The sequence below is a fragment of the Panthera onca genome, chromosome A2, assembly GCF_046562875.1.
Source record: "Panthera onca isolate mPanOnc1 chromosome A2, mPanOnc1 haplotype 2, whole genome shotgun sequence".
Classification (NCBI taxonomy): Eukaryota; Metazoa; Chordata; class Mammalia; order Carnivora; family Felidae; genus Panthera; species Panthera onca.
In genome coordinates, this window is record NC_138340.1 from 17,748,256 (window position 1) to 17,754,278 (window position 6,023).

Here is a 6,023-nt window from a genome sequence, read left to right on the forward strand (position 1 = left end):
TTGATCAGCCCCCAAATTCTTTGAGCCCCTACAAACCTATATCCCATATATAAAGAACTCTTTGGGCTCCTGGGTGGCTCAGTGGATTGAGCGTTTCTTGATTTCAGCTCAGGTCATGATCTCATGGTTTGTGGGTTTGGGCTCTGCGCTGACAGATTCTCTCTCTGCCCCTCCCACACTCACTCTCTCAAAATAAATAAAAAAAAAGAGCTCTTAAAACTCAACAAGAAAACCCAATTAAAAATGGGCAAAAGACTTGAACAGCTACTTCACTAAAGAGGATATACAAGAGGCAACCTTCATTAAAGATGATCCACATCACTAGCCACTAAAGAAATCTAAAATTGCAATGAGATGCCGTTATACACCTATTAGATTAGAGGGGGCAGGTGGGGAAACAATACAAACTATTCTAAGTATTTACCTAAGAGAATTGAAAACTTATGGTCACAGAAAAACCTGTATGTAAATGCTTATAGCAACTGTATTCATAATCACCAAAAACTGGAAACAACCTGTCCTTCAACTGGTGAAAGGGTCAATTCAGGTCCAGCCATCCAATGGAATGCTACCCACCAACAAATATAAATCAACTACTGACGCACACAAGTCTCTCTTTTGACATCAGCTTTAGCGACATTTTTCTAGATAGGTCTCCTCAGGCAAAGGAAATAAAAGCAAAAATAAACAACTGAAGCTACATCAAACTAAAACGCTTTTGCAGAGCGAAGAAAACCATCAACAAAAAGGCAACCTACTGAATGGGAGATCTTGCAAATGATATATCTGATAAGGGGTTAATATCCAAAATTTTAAAATTTATAAAATATCCAAGTAATATCCAAAATAAAAGAAGTTCTACAGCTTAACACCAAAAAACAATCCAATTAAAAAACGGCAGAGGACCTGAATAGACATTTTTCCAAAGAAGATATACAGGTGGCCAACAGACACATGGAAAGATGCTCAACATCATTATTCATCAAGGAGATGCAAGTCAAAACCATAAGATATCCCCTTACACATGTCAGAATGTCTAGAATCAAAAAGACAAGAAATAACAAGTATTAGTGAGGATGTGGAGGAAAGGGAGCTCTTGTGCACTGTTGGTAGGAATGCAATCTGGTGCAGACACTCTAAACAGTCTGAAGCTTCCTGAAAAAATTGGAAATAGAAATACCATACAATCCAGTAATTCTACTTCTGGGTACTTACCTGAAGAAAACAGAAATGCTACTTCAGAAAGATATATACCCCTATGTTTTTGCAGTATTTTATAATGGCCAAGACATGGAAGCAATCTATCCATCAATGGATGAATAAAGGTGTGTGTGTGTGTGTGTGTGTGTGTGTGTGTGTGTATACACACAATGGACTACTACTAAGCCATAAAAAGAAAAATGAAATCTTGCCATTTGCAACAAGGGATGAAGCTAGAGGGTATCATGCAAAGTGAAATAAGTCAGATAAAGACAAATACCGTATAATTCCACTTACATGTACACTCTAAATAATATGGGGCACCTGGGTGACTCAGTCAGTTGAGTGTCAGACTCTTGATCTTGGCTCAGGTCATGATCTTATGGTTTGAGTTTGAGCCCCGTGTCAGGCTCTGCACTGACAGTGAGGATCCTGCTTGGGATTATCTCTCTCCCTCTCTCTGCCCCTCCCCCACTTTGCGCACGCGCTCTCTCTCTCTCTCAAAAATAAACTTAAAAAAAATCTAAAAATTATAATGAACAAATAACAAAAGAAAGATACACTCATAGAGAACTGGTGGTTACCTAAAGAGAAAGGGGTGGGGGGAGGGGCAAAATGGGTGCAGGGGATTAAGAGGTACAAACTTACAATTATAAAATAAGTCACAGGGATGAAAAGTACAGCAAAGGGAATAGTCAATATTGTAATACACTTACCTGGTGGTGAACCTGAGCCCCCTCCCCATCAGGACAGGGCAGGGTAGGAGGTTGGACCTGGGCAGCGTGGAGCAGCAAGAGTCCAAGATTCCACGTGGGAGTCAGGAGAAGCTGGCTAGTCCTCCTGGCCATGTGACCTTGAGCAAGTCACACTCCCTCTGGATGGATTCAACCTCCCCCAGGGAAGACACCCTCTACGCCTCCCCCAGCTTAGACCCCAACCAATAGACAATGCCAGAGCAGCACCTCTCTCTCGTGGGGGTAAAGGTGGAGGGATCAGCAAGACAGAGAGCAAAGGCAGGGCCTTCCTGCATCACCTGGAGGCTGAATCCCACTCTGCAGCCAGGGAGACCCCCAGTGGGAACCTGGGCACGAGAAACCTCTGTTAGGCTGGGCTTCCTGGGAATCAAGGGGCAGCAGGTCACGGGGTGTAGTGGAAAATCCCTGGGAGCTGGGAACCAAGTCCTGCTATGGCATTAACCCCATGGCCTTGAATGACACTACACCAGCCATGTGCCTCCCAGGGCAAATAGGCTCTCGTGCCGGATGCCCTGTTTGCCCACCAGGCCCGTCCTACCTGATTTTTCACCCTGCTCCGCACTCACAAGCTGACCTCTCCGCATCTGCACCAGCCAGGCTCCCCTGCCCTCTGGTTCAGGTGGCTTGGCCAACAGGGGGAGCTGACAGGACAGGGCAGTGGGCAGAGCCAGGGGCCAGGGTAATTATTCCACTTGTGCCCTTCCTGTCATGGGGCAGGCTGGCAGGTGCTGCCTTCCTCCTCCGAAGGCCTCAGTTCCTGTGGGGCTGCTCCCACTGGTGCTGATACCTGCCAGGTCCCCGCACCCTCACGACAGGGCCAGGAATGGCTGCTGCACCACCCTGCTTGGCTCCCCTGAGGCCCACAGCTCTGTCAGTAGTTCTCCTACTAAATCCACCTCCATTACCTCTTTTCTGGTTTGTGCCACCAGTTTCTCACCAAGAACTGAACGGATCCAGCACTTGATAAACATTTCATCATTAAATCCTGCCACGTGCCAACGTGGGGTCCAACCCTATGCCACAGGGTGGCCCCTGCCGCATACCAGGATGACTCCGCTCTTCTCCTCGGAGGCCCGGCCAGTCAGGGAAAGAGAAACTCAAGCTAGAATCCAGGTCTCCTGCCTTCCTGCCTGGAGATTTGGGGGAAGAGATGCATCTAGGAGTGTGTGTGTGCTCACATGCGCACTGAGATGGATGTGAAGTTTCCACAGTAAGTACATGGTGGGGAAGTCAGGTACCCATTAGCGAGCACACGGCCCCAGCGTGTCCCATGGGCACCAGTTACAGGGCTGTGCCCTTGCAGTTTGGGGTGAAAGGCTTCAGTGGTCGTTAACCTCTGGGTACCTTTACTCCCTGCTTTGCCCTCCCAACATTATTGTAATCAATCTTCTGTCTGAAACACTCTGTGGTTTGTTTTCTGGACTAGTCCACTCACTGTTACAGGGCCCCAGTTATTTCCTTAGCTGTATCTCACTTCTAAACCAGAGGTCAGGGTAGAGACAAGATAAGATTACCCACTGAGCCCCAGCACTAGAGCTCCAGACACAGAAAATGTCATAATAGCTTCTGATAAAATTCCACACCGTGACCAGAAGATGGCGGTACGCCACCATCCCGAGTCCCCAACTCCCCAGTGGTCCAGCCACACAGGAGGGGAGAGGGGCTGCTCACTAGCTTAGGTCTGTGGGCACTCAGGTAGCCCGAAGACCATTCTGCTTCAAGTGCATGTATCAGCCAGGTAAGACAAACACAAATAAAACCTCAAAACTGCAATCATGGAATAAATTCCTTTCAAACACCAAAATGTTATCTTTGCCTTAGATTTCTGGTACATATTTGGAATGGGATAAACCATAATTCTTAATTAGAACAGAACACGCTGAGTGTGGAGCCTGCTTATTCATATATTCTCTCTCTCTCTCTCTCTCTCTCTCCCTCCCTCCCTCCCTCCGCTCCTCCCCCCCCCCCCCCCCCCCCCCGCCATGCGCTCTCTAAAAAATAACAGAACATTTAAAGGAAGATCCATGGAGCATCACCAGTCAGCTAAACCAGACAGTTTGGGTCTGAATTTGTTCTGGAATGTGTTATCCTAATAAAGACCTGGGGGGTGGAAGAGTACCTGATACACGAGCTGGGCACTGAACAGAGAAGCCTGGAACAGCCAGGCCTACCCTGTGGCGCCCAGCACAGCCGAGAGCCATCTATCAGCACTGGCCAGAAGGGGCTGGAGTCCTTCTGCCCAATCCCAAGGTTTCAAGTGGCTTCCAAAATGATACCAACATTTATCAGCATAAATTCAGCCATTATATCGAATAGCACAGTTATTTAAATACTAAAAAAGTTAACAAAAACACACAACTCCTGGATCTTGTCTGGACAGTTATTCCAATATTTAAATTAATGAAAGTCCTTTTACTCAAGCAAATCACTTCCTGAACCCCTAAAGGAACCCCCGGTGAGAAACAGGGTCCTTAGCACGCTAACATGTTTGTGGGAAATACCGCCACAAGGGTACACTTTTGCAACCTTGATCAGAAAAATTCGGAAGACACTGGTCAAACCGGATGACAAGTGTCTGACACTGAAACTGTGGCCCAGACCCAAGCAAACAATCACAAAGAACTATCAGAGATGGGATCTCTGTTCTCAGCCATGGCATTTGAGTGAGGACTTAGAAATACCTACGTTATCGTGATAGATTTTCATTATCCACCTTGTTCTAGAACAGTGTTCTGTGAGGGCTGAGATGTGAAAGTGAGCGACTCAGAGTACATTCAACATTCAGCACCCCCAGACACGTAGGTGCCTGGTTTCCTCCCCTCACCTACTGGTGTCCTGGAACCTGTAGTGGCCTAAGCCTGGAACAGAAGTGTGGGACTGTTGTGACCAAGTCCACCCCAGACTGAACTCATTGGGCCTGCTCCCTGAGAGCCCATCGTTTGGCCTGACAGACCATGAGGGAGTCTGAGCCATTCTGAGCCACTATCTGAAGGACTAAAGCACCCATGCTTCCAAATGATGGTGCCCGACTGCTGACCTCTCTGACTGTGGTCTCGACACTGGGCAGAAATGGGGAGGGAGGGACATCAGAACAGAGAATAGCAGCTGTGACCACAGTGGGCATGGACAGACCAGTGTGGTTCCTGCTGTTATAGGGACAAGGACTCTGAGATGGTTTTATCTAGGACCATTGAGAGGGAGGGAAGGGACTCCTAAAATCCTATCAGCCTCTGTCTCTTCAAACTCAGTGAAGACCCGAGTGGGGGTGGGGCCCCTAGTCAGAGGGGAAGGGAGGCTGGGAGGTCTATGGGCTTGGGGAGTCAGCAGAGAGCCAAGGGGGAGAGCCATGTCAAGATTCTAGAATATTTCTGTTTGTCAGGCTGGCCTCTGGTGGAGGACAAGGGTGGTCTCAGTCAAAGGCGCATCAACACACAGCCCCACAGACCCAGCAACACAAGACCCAACTGAGACAGTCTGGAAGCTCACCTCCAGGTACAAATCAGGAAACCCCACCCAAGGCAGCCATTACACAGGCAGACAGTTGGTCTGGGATCCCTACCCCAGACTCCTGGAGTGAGGGGACAACTCAGTATCCTGGAGAACCTTCAGACAGCCCCAGCCAACAGGGGTGTGGAGAGCCTGGAAGCAGGACTGTGGAAAAGGGCCCCCAGACCCACTCTCCCTGAAGCTGCCTGCACCGGTGCCCTCCTTTCCCACTGCCCTTCCAGACAACGAGACCCGGATGGTGGCATTAGAACACTTGAGCTGCAGACAAGACAGAGCCCCTGAAGGGACTCAGACCCCTCCACCTCGGGTCGCAGGCTCCTCAGCCCAGACTGAATGGGGTTTTCACTTCCCTCCCAGATGCTTTCACCCCAGCAGGCCTGTCCAGGAGCCAAAAAGAGCCCGGCGAGCCTGACAGTCTGAAGTCTTGCATGGGGGTCCTGAGACCCCCCCCCACCCCCCCATCCAGGGTACAGATCCCCCCTTCCCCCTCCCCCCCCCTCCCGTGCCTATCAGGCACCTCCTACCAAGGGAGGGGCTGGGCCAAGCCCACACATCAGACGC